Below are 22,402 nucleotides of genomic sequence, written 5' to 3' on the forward strand. Positions count from 1 at the left end.
GAGCCAAATGTGAGGTGGGAGCATCTGCGTCATCGTTTCTAAAGTCCTCTGTTTTTGCCCGTCCACACTAAAACGCTACCCAAAGTTTTAAAACGGGGTCCGCAGCGTTTTCAGACTTCTCCTTTTCAGGTCTTCGGATTTGCCATTTTAGTCCAGACAGGAGGTGCAAAAGGTCTCCGTTTTAAAATGAAAACGCAGTAGTGTGGATGGGGCTGCTGACCCCATTTTTCGTTTTAAAACTCCAGAGAACGTTTTAGTGGCGACGGGCAAAAACGGAGGACTTGAGAAACGATGATGCAGACGCTCACTTCCAGCTCTCTGATTGGGTCTTATTTGTCATGCAAAGCTGAAATACGATGCTACTGACAGAGTTTTTGAATTGGTATTTGTATTAAAATATTTTGTACCATGCAAATAACACGTTGCCGTAATTACTTTGCGATGACCCCCAGTCTGTTTCCCGCCGCCACGGTCGCTTTTAACTCCCGTGTTACATTCAGAAAATAAAATCTGGTGTGGTTCTTCATCTGTAGTGCTACTTACTCTTTCACCAAATATTCTGTAACTACGGAGTAGACCATCTGCTTTATGTTTATACCGGCATGCGCATGCCCAATGTACGTCAACGACCAATAGATGTATCGTTTTAATGTAGACAGATCAACTCTGATACACAGCTAAACGCTGGTGTGGGCGGATATCGTATTGGTTTTAAAACTGTGGACGGGGCCTGAGTGACTGCTGTGGGGGCGTCATGTATGGTTAACGATTAGAAAAACAGACATCTATATTCAGAATAGAAAGTTACTTACTTTAAACATAGCGTGGTCAAAGCAAATATTGGCAGAGTACAATGTGCAGCAGAGTATAGAGTGATGCATTTTTGATTTGTGTTGCACAATGTTGGTGGTTTGTGCTGAAGCAATATTACACAAATGTCCAGTATTAAGTTTCGAAGGATACGAGAATAACTGAACTGTATATGCAGTGGGTGGTACCAGCTGGCCTTGTATTGTCTCTAAAAGATTTCCTAGGTGCAATGTGGTGTATTAAATACTGCTCAGACATTGGTGCTAATTGTTAACAGCATTCTGTTTGCACAACAGTCAGCTGTTCAGAGCACACGTTTATTTAGAGTATATTCACATACAGACAGGCAGTACAGTAGCTTTTTATTCTGTGGCTAAACGCTCTAGTGTAGTCATAGATAAAGGCGTCTGTGGCTTTATCTATGACCACTTTAGTTTTATATTCAAAAGCACAGTTCGTTAAGGCACAGAGGGATACGGCTATGGTGGTTAATTCTATTATGCGGGGTCAAAGGGCTCAGGCAGATTAGGTTTGGCCTTGGAGCGAATATCCACCATAGAAACTAGCCCGTGAAGGTAGCTGTATATGATAAGCCGAGACTGAGACAAAGAGAGGGACAAAGACATGATGAAAGACAGAGACAGAGAGGCTAGGCAGTCTGGCAGAAGGTCAGATCCACCTGCCGCAGCCTGACTTCCTTTTTCGTTCAAGTTGTTAAGGCTCTGAGCTGCAGTCCCAGAGATGTACCAATTAGAAAGAGAGAAAAGAAAAAGGAGGCTGGAGATGAAGAGTGAAAGAAAAATAGTCATGCAGAGGCAGAGGTAGTATGCTGAGGGTGCATATGGCTGCTCTGGGTGATGGAGAGGGGCTGGGGTTTGTTGACTTAAGGTAATGGCTTCCAGTTGTCTCAGTCAGGCGAGGGCCGTGCTGGAGATAGACAGGGAATTGGCAAGAGTGAAAAATATAATACACGCATGTAACTGAACACAGTTGAGACTGTGTGACTGTTAGTGGCCTCGTCTCTACCACGGAGCTTGTGAGCTGTGTGTGTCTGCATGCATGCTCGAGTCCTCTCACGCGTGGCTGATTTTATCACTGCTTGGCAAAGGTCATCAGTGTGTATGTTTATAGTGTCTCTTGCATAATGTGTATGTGAAGGGTTGTAGATTGTTAAAGTGTGCTATCTCTGTACTGAAGGACACAGAGTTCTTTATAGTTCATGATGAAAGGGGAGGGACTGAGGAAGAGAAGAAGAAAGAGAAATGTGGAGGGCGGTTAAACACACACAAAGAGGGCTGAGCTTTACAGTTCAAACCTATCAGGTATTTGATTGTGACTTCTACTAGACATTGTGTCTTTGCTCCTATTTCTGCACCAGGCATGTCTTTATTTCACCATTAATGATTCATGAATGTTCCTGAGATAAAGGAATGTGTTCTCCCCTCTGCTGTATTAGCTTGTATTCATTATTAGCTGCTTGTAATATTAATTATATGCGCTTTAAAGCGTATCCTGCTGTTGCACCCTGGGTAGGAGCAGCTCCTAAATGCCTAAAATGTAAACCTCAGAAGAAAAAAAAATAGAACGTGTAATATAAGTGCACAAACACACATTCACATAAACACACAAACACATGACAATTGGCCCATACCCTGTGTTTTTACTGCACTCTGTAATTGTGCATACAACAAATGTGCAGGCTCTTTGAAGGTTTCTGCTCTTACGCTGTTCTCCTTTTCATTTTCTCTGTATTTGTTTATTTGTGGGGTTTCTCATGAAGTCATGTGGCCGTGCCCTTGCCTCTCATTGTGTGCGCATGGGAAGTTGTTTCTATGTGTGCATCTGAGTTTAGCAAATGTGTGTGAAGTGGCGTGTATGTGCACTTTATGAAAATGTAGATGGTAACTTGGGCTGGGTTTTGCCTGGGAATCTTTCTGAATGAAAAGCTGAGTTGCTTTCACAACCTCTGTCTAGCGGCTGGGTTCACTCGCAGGTATGTGTCTGTGTTTCAGTCTTCCAACAGCAGAAACCAGTGTTCAGGTCTGCCTCGTCTCACAGGTCTCACTAGTTTTACTCGCTTAATGTGAGTCTATTTGCCCCAGGGCCGCACATATGATGTGTTTCACTTTTTATTTTGCTATAAGTTAACACATATTAAGTGATATTTTTATTTTATTCTTTGTTTGGTCCACCAATTATTCAGTAGTAGTACAGGGAATTTATTCTGATATGGTGCTGAAATGAAAATGGTTTATGGAAGTTTAATGGTTGTCTTTTCTTTCAGATTTCAGATCAGTGAGAGTAAATATTGTCACAATATCACCATCATCTTCATAATATGAATCAAAATCATACATTTTAGTCACTTGCACCCTTCTAATCCTAGTCCCATTGCTATCTATACCTAATTTTGTCAAACTACATTCTACAGACTACAGACAAATGCAAACAGCTGATGAACCGTGTGTACGTGTGATAAAACAGCAATACATACAGGTTAAACTCTACATCTGACTCCAGTAATGAGGTTAGCAAATCTGTGGATGTTCGTTAACGACACATGCAAAACAAAAACGTACACACAAGACTTTCTGCCCTCCAAGTCTCACACACACACACACACACACACACACAGACACAAGCACACAAAGATTGGCTATGACATGAGTGACCCCACAGTGACCTCAATTGATCCAGCTGATTGACTTACAGTAATGCATTAACCTGATTATGTTTCTTAGAAGATGGAGGGTAGATAAAAGCAGAACAGGGAGATGATGACGGTCTGTGTGTGTGTGTGTGTGTGTGTGTGTGTGTGTGTGTGTGTGTCTGTCTGGAGGGTCTGACAGCTCTAATTAACTGATCAACTAGGAAGGGAAGTTAGAGATCTCTTCTTCCCCAACTTCTAATTATCTCGTTCACCCTGTATTTCCTCACTTCTCCTCTTTCTCTTTCATTTCTGCCCCATCTTTCCTATCTTATTCCTCCCTTCCTAGCCCTTTTCAAACTAAGATCCTGCAGTACCACCGAAGAGAAGATCCGTCATTACGCCGGCTTTGCTTTTTTACACTGAACTAAACAACGCCGGCATAATGCTGCCCCAGTGTTTGATTTTAGATAGCATTCCGGCGGTCCGGAAGCAAAAGAGGCGTGACGTGTAACACTTCAGCGTCCCATCCTGCCGGCTCCCCCATTTTACACAGACGTCAATTTGGCTCTGTTGCTACCCCCGTTGATGGCTTAACGTCGGAACAACAGTCCCCTCCCCTAAATTCCGTGCTTGTACGTTTTATACAGAATGGCGAGGCGGAAAACCAGTGAAACAAAAAAGGGGCTATCTCTCCTGCTCTTGCTTTCACTGTGTGTTACATCGCCTATCTCTTTAACCCAGACACACTGAACCCTGACCCCTCTCACTTGTGTAACTTCTATGATAGCAGTGCTTGTGTGTGTGCACATGCGTGCCCCACGATGTCTCTCGCTCCACTTCTTCTCAATACGTGAGTCAGAAGTCACACGAGTCAATTTATTTTAAGATCCAGTTGAACCTTTCAAATTTACTTCATTGCCAGCCTCATTTTCTGTCTAATGTATGTCCCCTGCTGTCTTTTTGTTTGAGCAGATTCTTTTATACGTATGTATAGACATTATTTCATAAGTGCAGTTGTGCCAGCCATGCATTTCCAGAAATGACAGGTGTGCATTCAGTGTGTGTATCAAACAGAGTGTGAGAAATCAAAGCTATGTCTGACTTGGAGTTTTCACAAGGATATCTACGTCTCTGCATGAGTGTGTCTGGAGGGCAGCGGGTGCACTGTGACCTTTAATGGGTCTGAGTGAGTGTTTGTGTGTGTGTGTGTGTGTGTGTGTTTGTGTGTGCGTGCGTGTGTGTTTGCCCCTAGACCGGTAACATGATCTGTCTCGAGGAGTTGAGCCCTCCATCCCTCCTCTGTCTGTCTGCACCCTGCCTCTCCTTCCCTCACTCCTATATTGTCCCCTATCCGTTCACAGTCTGTCTACCCCTTTTCCTGCCTTTCATTGCCCTGTCCCCTTTTATTCCCCCCTAACCTTAAACTTGTAAATCGGTGTCAACCCAAACCTAGAAATACATCTGTCCAAACCCTCAACCCTTTTAGCTTTTGGAACACTCTGTCACTCACACACTCACTGTGATCAGATAGCTTTGATTGCAGAGATCTGAGAAGGAAGAAGTACGTGTGTGTGTTTGGTAGGGGGTCAGTGTTGGTGTTGTAATTTATTTTTTCCTTTGTTTGAGTAGTGTTAGATGTCTGGAAGCAGTCTGCGTGCTGCCCACTGTACTGCACTGATATGATATGGTATAGATTATTGTGGGGGGGGGGACAGGCTGACTCTCTCCCGCAGGATTTCTATCACTGATGTGTAGAATTACAAGCTTCACAGTGTGTGTGTAGGCTATTCCAGCTCCTCTCTGTCAGATGTCAGCAGCGCATAGGCCGTCTTCTTCCTTCTGTATACATTCAGGAGAAACAGAGAATCTGCAAAAAGGAAAAACTATGAACCTAAATATATTCTCGAGGCAAACAACCCAAAACAAAGCCATGCGTCCAAGATGCTTTGGGAGTTGAGAAGCCTTTAATAAGACGGCTAAGACATTACAAACTCCTACACTCATCAGCTGATGGCCACAGGCCGATATGTGTAGGTGGTTTTAATATATTGGAACAGTGTTATGGTTCTGATGAATGTTACAGCCCAAACTGGAGTCCTTCACCCTACCACCGCCCACTGCTACAAAATATTCTCTCGGAAATCTTTCTGTTTGTTCTCACTCATAGGTTTTAGGCTCTGACCAACTCTTCTAAGTCTTTTATTCAAATTTTCCAATCAAACTGGAGCTTTAAACACAGGGCAGAGCGTGCACTGTGTACTGTTTGGGCAGTGTGTTTGCAGTTTCCAGGAGGTGTATGTGTGTGTGTCCTGTACTCTGTTGCCATATGGCGGCTGTATTAGCCCACAGTGTAAACACAGCTGGCTGCCTCCCGTGGCTGCATGGGTGAACAGCAGTCTGCCTGCAGATACAAAAAGCCCTAATAGGACGATCACATTCACCGCTAGTACATTAATATGGCTATTAGGCACATTGGGATTCATGGTGTGTTATTTGTAAGGCACATTAGTGTCACTGTTGTTGCTGCTGCAGGCAGTTGTGATATGTTTTAAAAATTGTGATGACATATTTTGTGAATATTTTAGTCTGAACATGACACAAGTGTATTCCCTCTGATGAAAAGTATAATCACTATTTAGATGTTTTAATCATGCTGTTACAGTGTAAACAGTAAGGGTAAAAGCTGCATTCCTGTTTGTTTTTACACAGAATGTGTGCGGACACTAAAATTTGTTGCTGTTCATATGGTTGGCTGATATAGGTATTTATCAAAGAGTAATGCTTATCGTCGCCTGAACCAGAGACACGTAAAAGATATAGCAGAGAGGAGAGGGCAGGTACTGAACATTGCACATCATAAATAATGTCAGAAACTCTGCTGCATGCTAGCCAGTGCTCAGGGTAGCGTGAAATCTGCTCTCGCCCCCTCCTTTCTTATCTTCCCTCCCTATCGCACTCCCCCTCTAGCTCTTTGTGTATCTCTGTGTGTGTGTGTGTGTGTCTGTGTGTCTGTGTGTGTGTGTGCACAGGGTAATTGAGGTGTGTGACCTTGCTGTAGGCCTGGCAGGTGTGAAGGGAGGGATGGAGGAAAGCTGGGGATGAGATGAATGGGGGAAAGGGTGAAGCGAGGGATAGATGGATGGAGGGCTCTGCTGTTATATGTTCGCAGACTGATAGTATGCCTACATGCACATATGTATGGTAATGTTTGGCATTCTGTAGTTAAAAAAATTCATGCGATTGTATGTGTGGGTGGAAGCGCATTTTTCTGCTGTAAGGTCCTATGCATGCTGCTTAGAAATTAGATCATGTGCGAGTGTGTGGGTGTATATGTGTTACAGAGCAGACGAGGTGGCATATATAATTTTCTATATGCTACAATGTGTGCATCTAAATTAAAATGGTTGCATGTAGCAATTTTAAACATCACTGCCAAAAGTCAGCATAATTACTGTAAGCCAATGAGAGTAATGGTGAAGGTGACTGGCAGCCTTTATGTCACACCATTTCTATTACTACCGTCAAGACTACATTTCCCAAACACGCTGTTGCCTCCTGCCTCAATGATGTTGATGAATGGTGTTTCTTCTGCCGCTGACTGAAGAATTATGGAAGAAGATAAACTTGTTGGAAGCAATTTTAGCCCCGTACACGCTTTTACGTTAATCTGATGACAGTTTAAAGAGTTCATATTGTGCTTTTTGGCTTTTTCCTTTCTTGTGTTATATATCTTCTGATTTTAATAGGATTGCAAACTGAAAAGGCCAAAAGTCCACCCCAAAGGGAGCACAGAAAACACTGTTCCCTGAGCTTCCTGTAATCAGCTCGATTGTAGTCCACCTTTTACTTCCGTAACCTTTCTGCATTGCTATTTAACATGCGTCATAATGCTTGCCTAATGAGTGTGGCACATCTTCAAAAGCGTTGAACTGCAGCACACACAGTGACAAGATGTTGTTAATGTGATGTGGATGTGGATGCTGGTTTGGGTACATGTACAGCTGGGCCAAAGCTATGGTGACGGATTGTCAGGACCCGCCCTACTCTGCTTCTGATTGGCTAGTAGTCCTTAACTACGTACCACCCATGTGCAACTCACAACAACGATCAAATAGAAGTGAGATGCTTCACTCTGTAGCTAAAACAAAGCATTCAACACACAGGGTGAAAAGAGTAGCTGTAGCAATTTTTTGAAAATGAAACCATGTTAACCTGTTCTGGTACAACCCCTAAATAAAATAATGAACCTGAAAATGAACATAATATGACCACTTTAACATGTTGGTCTCTTCGCTTTTATGCAAAAGTCTCGACAGCAGTCTTTGTAGGACGGACCTAGTAACATTGCAACACACAAATCTGAACTGGATGCAGTCAGATTAACATAAATCAGGCAGCAGCAGCAACAGAAAGAGAGAGAGAGATGCGTGCCTTGAACTGCCTTCTAACGCCACTGTAATAAATTTAATATAACCCTAACCCTCAATCATTATCTCTTATGCACAAAGAAAATAAAATCATATAGTTCAATTTTTCATTCACACCAACTGCATGGACGAAAGAGTGAATATCTAGCAAAACTCTTAACATGCAGCATGTCAGCAAATAGAAGTCCCATTTTAATGTCATTCGCTCTGTGATAACATTAAAGTTTTGGTAACGGATGTGAAAATGTATCATTGAATTCAATTTGAGAAGCCAAGGTGAGCATCCCTCACATTCACCGGGGTCATTAATTAAGGCTTCAACTGCAAAAATCAATGTAATAATCCACAAGTGATCCATCCTGTCAAAGAATAAAGAACATTGTTCTCCCTTGCTATCGTAACATTTGTAAGTCACCTCTGTTTCGCATGTACCAGTTGCCAAATATCGCACGATGTGGCTCTTTCTGAATTTATGCAAAAGTCATCTGTCTGAATGACACAATGCCATCACTTTAACAGACCGATGAAGCCAGCAATGTCAGATATTCCATGTCTGAACAAGGCTCTTTGGCTTCCCGTCTGCTATTACAAGAAAAAGCCTTAATCTCTACCTGCACAGTGCCCTCTTTCTGTTTTGGGCTGTAAAGCAATGCAGCACTTTTTCAGCAAAATCTGACCTGGTGACACACATTGTAAAGCGTAAAGACTGTCAGATGGTCACATTTACATTCAGCGCTCATAATTGAATAAATAACCTTTGCCGCAGCACAGATCCCGAAAGTATCATTTTGGCTTCAGTCTTAAACTGAAACTTAGCAACAGTTAGAAGAACATGTACTGAGGATCTGCCTCGTAAGGGATCAGAAGTTCAGTATCATACACTGTAGCTTATCGTCAGCCCATAAAGTGTTTTAAATGTAATCAGTAAAGTGTTAAAATCAACTCCAAAACTGATTGGTGAGGAGAGGACAGAACAGGGGTGATATGATCTCATCTCCTTAAATTTGTTAAGTCTAGCAGCTGTGCTTTGCACCAGGTGTATAGTAATTATAATAATGTTCTATAATGATGAACCGATGTTACATGTAGCTCCTTCAACATGAAAAGACACGTTTTCATCTCCACACTGAGCCTGCCGTCGTCGGCTCCACATAGTAGTGTGGAAGCAAAGAGGCAGTGAGCTCTAGCACACCCATCCCCCTCGTCGTCTTCTCTCCCCTGTCGTTCTCCACCCCCCTCCCCCCTCCGCTGTGCTACACAGTAGCACAGTGCATCTGTGTCATGTCACTGGGTTCTGGCGTCCCGGAGTAACCCCCCCTCCCCACCCACCCTCCCATACCAGTGAAATCTCCCTCCCTCTCTCTCTCCCTCTCTGTCCTTGTGTGGCTCAGACTGTCATGCCCGATCTCTTCATCTTCTCGCTATCCACCTCATCCCTCGTCCCTGTCTGCTTTCTCCACAAGAAGTTCCCCCTCCCTCGCCTGTCCCTGTCATCCTCTCTTTCTCTATGCTTAATGTGTGTCACTCTTTTAATATCTCTCCCTCTCTCACTAACACAAATACACGTCATTGCTCTCTCTCTCTCACTCTGTCTGTCCTTCCCCTCTCTCATGAAGCATACACAAACATAAAACTGTCTCGGTGCATACATTAATAGATCCAAGCTCCTTAGCTGGCTCCTGCATGCATAATCTATCTGCTCATACAGATTGTGAACAGTGGCACTGAACAGTGAGTGTGTGTGTGTGTGTGTGTGTGTGTGTGTGTGTGTGTTTGAGGCCCTAGGCTCCTCCCTCCAGAGAGAGAGACAGACAGGTGTGGACCAGATTGAGTTCCGCCTCATTTCCTCTGCCCTGTGCAGCTGGTCAAGGACACACATTTACACACGTACACACACATACACACACAGGCATGTCTTCGACGTATGGTTATGCACACGTGCACACACGCTCACACACTTACAAGAACAGAGACATGCATACTGCACACACCTCAAATAAAGACACAATACAAGATACAGAAGGATCAAATGCAGCATTAGCATAAACTAGATGTGTGTGTGTGTGGTGAGTGTTCATAAGGCTGCCTGCACTTGAATTCCTATGGAGGAGGATTACAACAGTGATTACAACAGTATTTCCATGGCGACGCTGATAGATTTGTGCATGGTAGAAATCCGGCCCCAGTATAAAGTCGCTCCCACTGTATGTTATATTCAGTCTGTATCTAATCCACACACACACACGTAACAGTACACGCACCATTACATTATTTATAGCCGTCTTTGGTTATTTATATTTGACATGACAGAGCTCGTATTGGCTGTCCATTTTTCATGCTGGTATCAAATGTGTCAACACTGGAGGAACATTATGATCATGGCATACATTCATGAACACACTCAACACACACTCCTGCTGATCACCACCAGCTCTTGTGTTGATGTCAAGGCACATTTTTACAAGTCTCAGGAGAGCCGGTCATTGGCCATCAAAGGAAGTCTACCACTCCAAGCAGTTTCCCCCACTTACCAATTACCAATGTTACAAACAGTACAAAGAGTATTAAAATGAATTGCTTTGATTCCACTGAGATGTCAACTATAATATAATGTGGTAAAAGGGCTGCAAGATCATTGGTCACATTTCTTTCCCATGTGGATAGAATGAAGCAAAAGCCATGTTAGATCTTCATCTCTCATATGTTCCTCAGGTAAGGTGTGGTGAGGATGTTAAATGTTTCTCATCCACACCATGAAATAGATTTCTGCGGCGCTTCTCTCTGTTTTGTTCTGTTCTGCTTTCTGTCTCCTCGCTTGACTTAGTTTCTTTGTTATGGCAGTTCCACCTTGATAGATATTGCACACTGAATAGTGACAAGAAAGGGCTGGGAGGGGCTCACCCCCACACACACATATATATATATATATACACACACAAACACCCTCTTTTGTCTGTAGTATCTGTGTATTCTATACATGTGTTGAGGTCTGCGTGTGGTGTGTGTCTGTATGCCCGTCTGCTTTGGCGCCTGCCCACTGCAGGAAGTGTGGGGTCACAGTGTCTGGAGGGCAGCCAGACAGCCTCCCCTTTAAACGCCCAGACACTGATACTTTGCCTTTAAGAACGCCGCCTATAGGAAGAGATTTACCATGCAGACACGGGGGTGGGGGTGGGAGGGGTTTAGTATGTATACATTATGGGGTTATATGCTTGCTTGCTGGTGAAAGTGATTGAGTGCTTGTCATATTGTGCAAGTACGCATACGTGTGTGTGTGTGTGTGTGTGTGTGTGTTTGAGAGAGAGAGAGAGAGAGACACTGTGTGTGTGTGTGTGTGTGTGTGTGTGGTCCTATGAAGACGGTATGAGCCACCATGTGGGGATCACGTGTGCCAGAGCAGATAAAGAAGTCTTTGTGAGCAGATGCAGAAGATGCAGCTCACATATACACACACACACACTCTGTAACCTATACGGACACTATACTGCTCTTTCATATGCCATTTTGTCAGCTCACTTTTGCTTTCAGTGTGACAATGAGGGTGTGTGGCTGGCTGCAAATTAGAAAATTCCATTTTCAGCCTTTTATATTTATTAGATATGAAATCATCATTGTGGTTTGGAGGGAACACGCACACAGTGGTGTGATTAGAAAGGCCTGAGTCAGTCTTTTTGGTATGTGACGGTTAACTTAAATGGCATTGTGCAACTAGATAGTACAGTTTAGCACCTCTGCACTGGTATGTGGGCTTGGCAGGGCTTGCCTGACCACTCTCCAACTTTGTCTCCCACACACACAGTCATACACTCAGCCCCAGAGACCGTAAGAGTGCATCCTGGGCTTCCACAGCTTCCTTGTAAACACCTCAAATTCCATCTCCATATTGCAAACACACAGAAGCTCCTTTAAGGGTGAGAAGAGTGCTATTCTTTTGACTTGTTTGAAATTTCTCAAATGTTTTTATTTTGTTTAGCTTGTATGAAGGGGATGTCTCTAGCCACATTCTCAGACTGTGTGTGTGTGTGTGTGTGTGTGTGTGTGTGTGTGTGTGAAGCATGTTTAAGCATGCCTGCTCCTCTTTATTCTAATGTTGTTGCTGGTATCGAGCTACCAGCAGTATGTCAGCATACTCTTCAGTGTTCAGAGACTTCAGTTGTGTTGCTAAAAGCAGGATTACACTGCAGTGGAACAAGCCTGAGTGATCAGCACAACTGATGTCTCTTCATGTCTGTTTGACATTCAAATGTGACCAGCTCTCACCATTTTGCCATTACAAAGTGCTGATTCCACCATTTTGTAGGCTGTTAAAGATGAGACATATTATCATCTATTCAGCCAGGTGTGCAATTTTAGATGTGTACTGCTGGCAGCCAAATAATGCAAAGTTTTCTTGAGGGTTTCAACCCCTTTGGAGCATGTACGGTGTTTCTGTACACAAGTACGTTAGACGCTGTTTTTAGGGACGTTGTTGACATGTCAGAGTTTCAATGTTTGATGGCAAAGCCATGTTTAATTTTGGAGGATTGACGTCACAAGACTGTGCCGGCGTCGGCAGCTGTGGCCGTGAGCGGCGCTCTCTGCTCCGCTGCTGTGGTAAGGTTTGTGTATTAAAGAGAGAGTGAGAAGAGAAGAGAAAGGACAGGAAAAACAGAACATGAAAAGTGTTAAAAGGGTTATATTCAACACCCATTTACACGACGCGCACACACAGACACTCTCTCTCTCACACACACATAATCATACTGTTCACAGGTCTTGATTTTGGCAGCAGCCACAATCGGGCTGCTTTCATTAGCGTCTGTCTAGACACGAATTATTACCAACTGTTCATTCTTGTCTTCTCTCTCTGTCTCTCTCTCTTCCTATTTGTCTGGTCGTGGGCTCAGGGCTGCTGAATTTTCAGACAGTATTGGGGTGTGTGTGTGGTGCAGCACTAGTTGCTGAGTCTGTCTGTCACCCTCCTCCTCTTTAAGTGGGTGTAATTTTGCTGCTTGTCCCCAAAGAGGAAGTGGGTCTGTCTCGCTTGTTACTTTTATCCATTCGTTTCTTCGCATCTGTGCGTGTGGGAGTCAGAGTGGGTGTGGTGGTTCGTGAGCCAGGCTTGGTTTTGACCATGACCTTTTACTGAAGCCATGTGGCAGAAGTTCACCGAGCCAAACAGCCCGACCACAGTCAACCTGACACTCCTCCTCACTGTCTGTAGCTCTGCCAGCCATGACCTTGCAAACATGTATGTTTATAGGCAAATGAGACAGAAAACAGACTTGCTTCCTCTCTTATACATGCACACAAAAATAAAACATTCTCCTCTTAAATCCAGTTTATTGGGCATGAGTGGCGTGACATTTGATATATTTGCTATGTAGCTTTTTAAATAGTAACACATCTGACAGAAAATGCAAAGAAGAGTCCTAATATCTCTGTTTAGGTTTTTAGAGGTTTGGAAGAGAAATATAGTTATCCAATGAGAGTAGATAAAAACATGGAGACACACGAAGAACATCTGAACAGTTTTATCCAACCAGCTGAATGGAATAACGTAAAACCAGTAATGCATTGTTTCACTGTAGCCCAACAGTACGATTAACCAGCACAGAGGGGCCTTACCACCTCCTCCTGCCATTCAAACAACTTGAACAACAGCACACTCATACAAATGTCCTTATCTCACACACAAGTTCAGGATGTGGTGTGACAGCATTCCAAGCAGATCTGAAGCTGTTCACAAAACAAAGTGTCCTCGCTCATGATTAGCCCGGATATTGTAGTATCCACCCCCAGGCTGGTGACTTTGCCAAAGCTTCATTTAAGGATTTATCCTGTTCTGGGTAGTAACCCAGTAAACACACAACAGAAATCACAGCAGACAAACGGCCATGGCACAGAGGGACACACAGGCAGACTCAGAAGAAGAAAAGCCTGTCATTTACCACCAGTCCTGCAGCAGCCTGCTATTTCACGTGCATGTGTGTGTGTATGTGTGTGCAGGTATGAAGCTTGCTGCCCCAACTTGAAGAGACCTACTGAATCACTTGGAGCAGCCCAGGCATGGCTACTTTACTCACGCCATGCAGGTTCACACATGTTGAGGACATGTGCGTGCGTGCGTGCGTGTGTGTGCGTGCGTGTGCTGTTAGGTGAATGTGCTGATTGTACTGTATACAGTTGGTCAGTATGTACACTATGCGGCAAAGCAGTAAGACAGGGTTCCTTTTAAAAAGGAACGCAGGTGTCAGATTGTGCACACACATTGCATCAATGGAACAGAATGGTGTGTGTACTTAATTACATAAGTGCATTATGTGGCTATGTGTTTAGCATATTAGGTCTTTGGTTTCTAAGACAATAGTACCTTTGACAGCTTAGTATTTTCTAAGATGGAATGCTTGTCTAATAACCTGGACGACTGTGTGTTTTAAAAACAAGGTTGTTTAGACTGAATTAATACATTAATCTGCAATAAACAAGACAGTGTGCGGGAGCTAATATTATTATTATTATATTATTAAAAAAAGCAGGTACAAAAAAGCAGCCCCTTCATTTATTACAACTATACCATGTCTTTGAAATTGCAGGGCCACTCAGCAAAGAAGTTGAACCTGGCTCACATACGTCACAGCACCCATTTCTGATTACTTTGTAACTTTAAATGTATGTTTCTACTGTTAATGTGACTGTCATGGCATTTGATCGACTGAGTTGGGAAATCATTCAAGCTATTTATCTTCATCTACTTCTCAAACTGGACTTCCTGGATGATATTTCATCTTCTCACTGTACCTTTAGTTACTAGTTACTTCCAACAGATCCTCTTGCTTTTAGTCGCAGTGCTGTTTTTTGCTCTGAAAGCTAGATTAAACAACTCTGTACAATACTACACACTAAATTCTCTCTTACCCCCCATCTGTCTTTGTCAAACCAGCCCTGCTCTGTTTTAGCTCTCTCCTTATCTCTCAGTCTGTCTTGGTTTCTCCTCCTTTTCATCTTTTGCCTGGCTCAAGGCCTTTACACCATTCCCCCCCCCTCCTCACATTAGCATCTACATCTCCTCTGCTCTCCACCTCTGAGCAAAGTCTCTGTTACTCCACCCCTCTGCCATTCTCTCTCTCTCTGTGCTGGTTAATGTCAAAGTGAGTTGCTCCCACTGGTTAACCTTTACAGACAAAAGATAAACACCACTTTCTATATCTTTCTATCTCTTGCTTGCTCAGCCTTTCGTTATTTCTCTCATGTTCTCCCTCACATGTTATCTGTCTTCATCAGTTTTATTTTAAAATGTATTTCAATAGCTTTTCTGCAATTTCGCTTTCCTTGCCTTGCCAAGGTCTCTCTCTCTCTTTCACTGTCTCTTTATGTTTTTCACCTCCCCCTTTCCGCTCCCCACAGTCCTGATATTGATCAAGGTCAAATGATTATGTCAAAGCTTGTGACATTTATTCGATGTGTCATGAAAGAATATATTCTACCCTCGCAACAATTCGGCCTCCAACACACACACATTTGCTCTGCCTGGCATGCCTTCTCTTTAAGGTGGCTGTTTCTCGCCCGCATTCCCCCTCACCCACCTACATACACAAACAGCCAGTCCACCTTTACAGCGGGGCCAGCTGTGGCCCCTTTAGGGGGTGTGACCTTTGACCTTGAGTTCAAAGGTTTGGGGCCTTCACCACCAGGCTGCAAGATCAGTGAAGGCTGAGCCAGCTATATCTGCCTCGTATTGACACAACTGTCACACACACACACATGCACACAAGCTGCCTTAGGCTGTGTATATTGCGTTGGTTCCGTGTGTACAGGCTCAACAGAGATACATATGGAAGCCTCCGTTTGTGGGCGTGTTTTATGTTTCAGCCTTGTAGGTAGATTATCAGAGCGAGACAAAGAAAGACAGGGAAGGAAGAAAATAGAAGAATGAGTAAGGGAAGATGAGAGGAGTGAAAGACAGAGAGGCTTTCAGCTCTGACAGGACATTGGTTTGTGGGAACAGACACCAAATTAATCCTTGTATCTTTAGTAGTAGATAATTGACTTTGCCGTTCCCTGCTGACACTTTAACACGGACATGAACCAACAGTGCAGTCACCAAAAAAAGTTGTGTATACCTAACAAAAGCAAAACGGACACAGTGTCTTTGCGGTGCAGGTCAGTGGTCACATAGATGTTATAGAAGGAGAGAGGAGGAAGAGGACAGATTGGTTACATGTAAGGTGTTTGTGTGTGGGGGGGGGGGGGGGGGGGGGGGGGGGGGGGTAAGAGAGTGGGTGACATTTGCGACTAGCATCAACCACAACCATTTGTTTAAAGGGCACATCCTGTGAATGTGAGTGCATACGAGAGATAGAAAGTGTGTGTGTCAATTTGTTCCTCTCACTGTTGTCTGTGGTGTGTGTGTGGTGCATTTTTTGAGTAACCTTGTCCGTTTTTGTGTTTGAGCACCATCGCAGACTTTGTGTGCTCTCAGGGTGCAAGTGTAGGTGTGTGTGTGTGTTTTATGTGTGCATGTTGGGGGGGTGGGGAGGTAAACCTGAGTGCCACCTGTTCTTAGTCATGTGTCCCGGCACTGACACTCACTGAACAGGCGGCACACGAGGAACACACACACACAGATGGCCACAGCACTAGGCCAGGCCCTGCTGTGCATTTTGGCTGACACACACACACACACACACACACACACAGTTTCATAAGCCACACCAAGTGACATATTGACAACATCATGACCACAGAACAGTCAGCAAACGTCACACATGTATGATGACACAAGGGAATGGATTAAAATAGGTGTTGATCTTTTTACCTTCAAAGTGCTGATTAACTTCAGCGCACACTGGAATGTCACACACGTGTTTGACCTGACAAAAACGCCTCATCATCCCGAACACACTTCACTGCAGAACAATGTTAAACCACAGATTTGTGGAAAAAGTGGCTGAATATTGTTACACAGGTGAAATGTAATGGATATAAAAGGGTGCATGTGACTTTATGTTGTCTTCAGTCTCTTGTGATAGATTTTATTTTTGTGTGTGTGTGAATTTTGATCAAGCAATGCAACAGCAGTGTTTCCTCTAGGATTTTTTTCAACAGTGCCCGCACCCCTGAAAAAATAGTCACAATTCACAAAAAAAGTAAACTTCAGTGTTTCCCCAGCGTCTGGGAAGCAAAATTTTTGTCTGAATATAAAACCCCAACACAACATGTCTCAGCAACATTGCTCTTGTGTCCATGATCATGCGATGCACTTTAGAATAGCTATAGATGAATGATTTGGTGTTGGTCGGGGGGGTTTGGGGGTGGTCCCCCAAGAAAAGTTTATGTTTTCTGATGAAAAATATGTAATTTCACATCATATTGGGCCATTATTTTCACCATATCTCTGAAAAAATACTTGGAAAAGCTAGAGCAGATAATAAATAAACAACAGCCAAAGATCAGTCTACTGGAGGAACTACAACCTTTAGATCTGGAGAAAGTAATTTGGTTGGTTCTGTTGCTCCACAGGGATTTTACAGTGATGGCACAGCATGTTTTGGGCATCACCCCGAAGCCTTAACGGCAGGAAAACCCTGTTAATATGTCCTCAGAATCATTATAGATACGACTGTTCATGTTTGCCTTTTGTGTCTTCATTTTACAGCTTCTGACATTTATCTGTAAACATTAAAATAAAAAATAAACATGAGAAACCTCCTCCCTTCCGAGGTGCATTTTATTTGCGCATTAAAATCCAAAAAGAAATGTTTCCTCATTAGCTTAAAAGGACTAGTTTACCTCACTAATTAGCTTTACTAACCTCAGCTCCTCCAGTCACCTCCGTCCTTTCTTTTCCAAAACCACTTTTTCAGACTGAAAACTGAAAAATAATTGAATCAGTCTGTACAGGACTGAGCTGCAGGCTACATCAGTTTGTACCTGATGTTCTCAACATTGGACAAGTAGGCAGTAATAAAATACAGCTTCCAGTTATTTTCTATAAATTGAGCTAATGTTAAGTTACAAAGCAGCTGCTGTAGAAGTTTTCCTGCTCAGCTGCAGTCTGAAGGGGAGGGGAGATGTTAGCTAACTTAGCGCTAACCGGCATCACTTTTCCAGCAGGTGGGAAACAACAGACTTTTCTTGGTCTTGAGAAGCTGACACACTGTAACAGACACTGTACATTTACTGCCAGAATATTTTCCTCCGCTCGCGTTCACCGTCACTTTCTGCCGCTCGGACAATCAGACATTTGCTACGCACCTCCTGATTCAGAGTTACGCTGCTCTTATAACACAATCTGTCACGTATGTTCTGCATAGAACGAGGAGAGGAAGCGAGCAGAGCATTGAGTGCTGCCGTGCGCGCACAGTGTGCGAGTGAAAACATTTGTAGCGCGTAGTTTAATGATCATGAGAAATTTTAGTGGTGGCAGTCATGACCGCATATTGAGGAAACACTGAACAGTATCCTTTTAGAGTTGTGCCCAGCCCCTCCCTGCTACTATAGTTGACACTGTTCGACCTCCACACTGACCTTTGTTCCTCCATGTTGTGGTTTCAGGAGGTGGGAGGTGTCATGTTGGCCTGCTGAAAGAGACGGTCTACATTACCCATAATCACCAGGTAAGGCTTTGTTTTAGCTTACAGTATACATTGTTTCTTCTCCTCTGATTTCACCTTGCTTAGTCTGTTCCTATGTACACACACACACACACACACACACACACACACACACACACACACACACACACACACACACACACACACAAGCTCCATTGTACAGTAGGTAGTTTTGACAGGTAAAGCAACAGAGTGAAATGTGTCAACAGATAGTGAGTAAAACAGAAAGTTCATTATGCACACACATTCATTAGTTTGAGAATCTAGGTAGGACGGTTGCAAATCATGGGTGTGAGTTGACCACTGCTCCTTCTTACAATTGCTCATACTTATGAAAAGTCAACAGTTCCTTATATGAATAGTGTAAGCGTGTGTGTGTGATTGTCCTCAAAGAGGTGTGTACTTTAGGCCCTCTGAGTCAAATATCAAACTTTCAATTGTTTGCTCTTCAAAGCCACAGCGTACAGTTGCAGTAGTTGCAGGCCTACATTTTAAGAGTAAGTCTGTACCAATATATTAATCCAGGTTTACTTTTTCAAATAGATATGTTTTGGACATCATACGCACTATTAAAGTGACACTTTTCAAACAAAGTTTGCATTTACTGTGATACCACTGATTTCACACGACCATTCTGTTTGTACTAATCCTCCCTGCAGTATTCATAACTGCACTGCTGACCAAATAGTTCACCAAATTGATTAAAGCTGTTTTTACTGAAGCATAGCTCTGCTAATGAAGCTCGGCTAACTCTGTGATAGTCACGGGAAAGCTTTTAATGTGAAGCAACAGCTGTGTATGTTCAGTTTGCATCAACAACAACGTGATGCAGCTCCAAAATGGATGAAAAGTGAGATTAGTAAAAAGTAAAATATCTGAATGTACCAAAAAGCCATCACGGCATGGCTAAGGCAGACCAACCCTAATAGTGTATACTAAAGTTTTAGCATTTAGCACCAAAGCCAATTATCTACCAAACAGAGACACATGGGATGATGTTTGTGTCCACGCTTTCACCTTTTAAGAAAAAAAATTGACCAGTTATACAATTTTCTGAACAAAATTATGAATTCTTTTAAGATCCATCTGAGCTATATAAGCTCCTCTAAGTGGAATTTACTTCTTCAATATGTGTAACTTTGGGCTAGTGAGTATATTAAGCAGGAGTGGAGCACTTAGCTTATCATAGAGCTACAGTCGGGATTAGGTTGTTTGAGAAACTAGTGGGAAAGCCGGCTCCCTATCGGCTCCACTCTCCTTGAATAAGGAGCCTAATTATCAGCTAGCTTCATGGCTGCTATATGTGGGTGTGCTAAGCCAGTCTGTCTGTCTCGCTGTGACTGTATGTGACTATGTGCGTGGAGGTGATGATTATCGTGTCTGTCGGCCTCTCAGTGTACCCAAAAGGCTGACTCACGGTATGCCACATGTACACACACATGCACACACACAGTCCCACACACAATCCTACATATCAGAGGCTGAGAAGTACCATCTGTACCAGGGACACAGTCTCCTACGACTGCTGAGCACACTCACTCGCTCACATGCATACTTTCTTTCTTCTGCTGTATGGACCTCATCAGTATTACGTGCTGTTTATTTTTTAAACGTGCATGCGTGTGTGTGCGCGTGTGGCTGGTATGACAGGAATTTTGGGGCTCGTACCCCTGGGTGGGCGGCTAAATCTATATATATATTTGGAGTGTGAGAACTAAGTCGTCCTTGTCCCCGATGTCTTTAATTACACACACAAGGTCCCCACCGTACACACGCCTGTCTCCCTTCCACACACATGAAATACAGGATTGCTACAATGCATAAGAGCTGTAAGAACTTAAACACACAGTGCCTCACAAGTTTTTTTTCTCTTTATTGTCCCTTCCTGCCACACACACATTGGGACCCCCGGGACAGACTGTAATGCCTTGGCTTCCCTTGTTGTGGGAGAGGAAGAATGGGAATTGAGCTCAGACATAAATTTAATATTCTCAGACTGTTGTTATATACAGTACATCTATAAGAGAAACAGCTGGAGGAAGCTGAAGCTGTGTGTGTGTGTGTGTGTGTGTGTGTGTGTGTGCGTGTGCGCGTGCGTGTGTGTGCGGTACACTAGAGTCCCACCCATGCCCACATCAATCAGCAATCCTTTTCCTGTTCACCACACTCTTTACAGTACAGTCACACATTGACACACACAAAGAGGAGAGTAAAGTCGCACACTTGAGACACTCTCAACTCACCTAATGGAAGATTTGCTAATAATATAACTCACGGGGAGCAATATGAGAAGATAATATAACTTCAGATGAAAGCCAAACTACAATAGAAAACATAGCTTCATACACAAGCATGAAGCACGAGCATCACATTTTCATAGTCCAGTCAGTAAGTCTATTTTTGTGCAGGAGAGGCCAGTGCAGAAATTGAATGGACACCATGAGAAGCAGATAATATATAGCCTATATACAGAATGCACTAGTTTACAGCTCCGATAGCTAATTAAGGACTGCAGCAATTCAGGGTGTAACAGCTTCCAGATGTTGTTATAAAAAGTCTTTCCAGCTGACTTGGTGTATTATAATATACATACTGATTATAACATTAGGGTGCAGGTTTATGGAATATGTAATTACATCATCTGGAATTTAATTGCCAGGGTTTTTTGGGGGGAGGGGCAACTTCAGTCCATTTGCAGACAAATTTACTACGTACCAAATTTACTCCTGATTTTTGCTCTTACTTTTACCCACTTTTGCAGACACACTAGAAGCTGCAAATGCTTCCATCATGGCCAGCACACTTTAAAAAAATGTCCCACGAGACTGCTAATTTTTCCACACAGGCTTTAACGGACGAAAACAAAACATCCATATAGCAGCACACGGCCTCCCAGTGCGCTGCGTCCCCCTTCTTTCTCAGCACAAAACACATTATTGAACAATTCATTGTCACTTGACAATAGACTCTACATCCACCCTGGTGGTACATACCACACATGCCATGCACTTACTTCATTGGGAGTTTGAATCTAGTGCACCAGCCCACATCCCTTGTCACTCTTCGCTGCATACTAACAAAAGTAGAAATGCCTTCAGTTATGTCAAAACATACTGTGAGTAACCTAAGAACAGACAGTGAAAGTTTATTTGTACCGAGGCAGAGAGAGGTTTCATAATTTTCTGAATGTATTGTTTATGCTGCTGTTTTTAGAATCCTTATGGCCATAAATAAACTACATGTTTGTGTACCTATTTGTCATCGTCTCAGCATCATCCGTGACACACTCCCATCCTCCCTGAGGCAGCTAATTTTGCCTCGTGTTGTCTTGCTGTCTTGCTGATGCAGTGCTTTCTAATATAACCTCAACACGTGTGTGTGTGTGTGTGTGTGTGAGTGTGTGTGGGACACATACTGTTGGTTGTACCAATGCGGCTCTTTGGCATTATTACAGAGTACAGGATGGTTACTTTGGCGAGGAAAAGCTGGAACAAATGTTTCCGGGCTTAGAGAGACCCATTTGTGTTTTTCAAAGCCTTGTTTACCTCACACAGGGCGTTAGTTGGCTGCCTCTGAGCACACAGCATATAATTCTTATACTTCTGTGCGCACAGGCATGAGATGTAAGATGTTAATGTCACCTACTGGACAAGAATAAGAAATGTATAAGCCTCATAACTCAGACTTTATTTATATCCATCAATCCATCTCACATTAGTTTTAGCTTTATCTTACACTGTCGAATAGACGAATGTGCACTGTATACACGCTATTACATCCTACAGTTGATAGGAGATATACATACTGTCTATAACATTTCACAGTGGGTTGAATATTTTATCATAAAAAATTATTTATAGAGTGTCAGTTTTTCAGCAACTGTACTGAACAATGCAAAACAGGGAGTATCTGAGCATAGG

The 22,402-nt window shown here is 43.1% G+C and overlaps 1 protein-coding gene across 2 annotated transcripts in view; it reads left to right on the forward strand.

Annotated features, from left to right (window-relative positions):
* The window catches only part of kdm6ba (lysine (K)-specific demethylase 6B, a), a 101,951-nt gene that overhangs the window by 54,832 nt on the left and 24,717 nt on the right, over positions 1-22,402 (forward strand). For both annotated transcript variants that reach the window (XM_046064111.1, XM_046064112.1), the window contains one exon: positions 18,424-18,485. The gene's annotated coding sequence lies outside the window, so the exon portion shown is untranslated. The remainder of the gene's footprint in view (positions 1-18,423; positions 18,486-22,402) is intronic.

Source organism: Micropterus dolomieu, linkage group LG12 (genome assembly GCF_021292245.1).
Source record: "Micropterus dolomieu isolate WLL.071019.BEF.003 ecotype Adirondacks linkage group LG12, ASM2129224v1, whole genome shotgun sequence".
Classification (NCBI taxonomy): Eukaryota; Metazoa; Chordata; class Actinopteri; order Centrarchiformes; family Centrarchidae; genus Micropterus; species Micropterus dolomieu.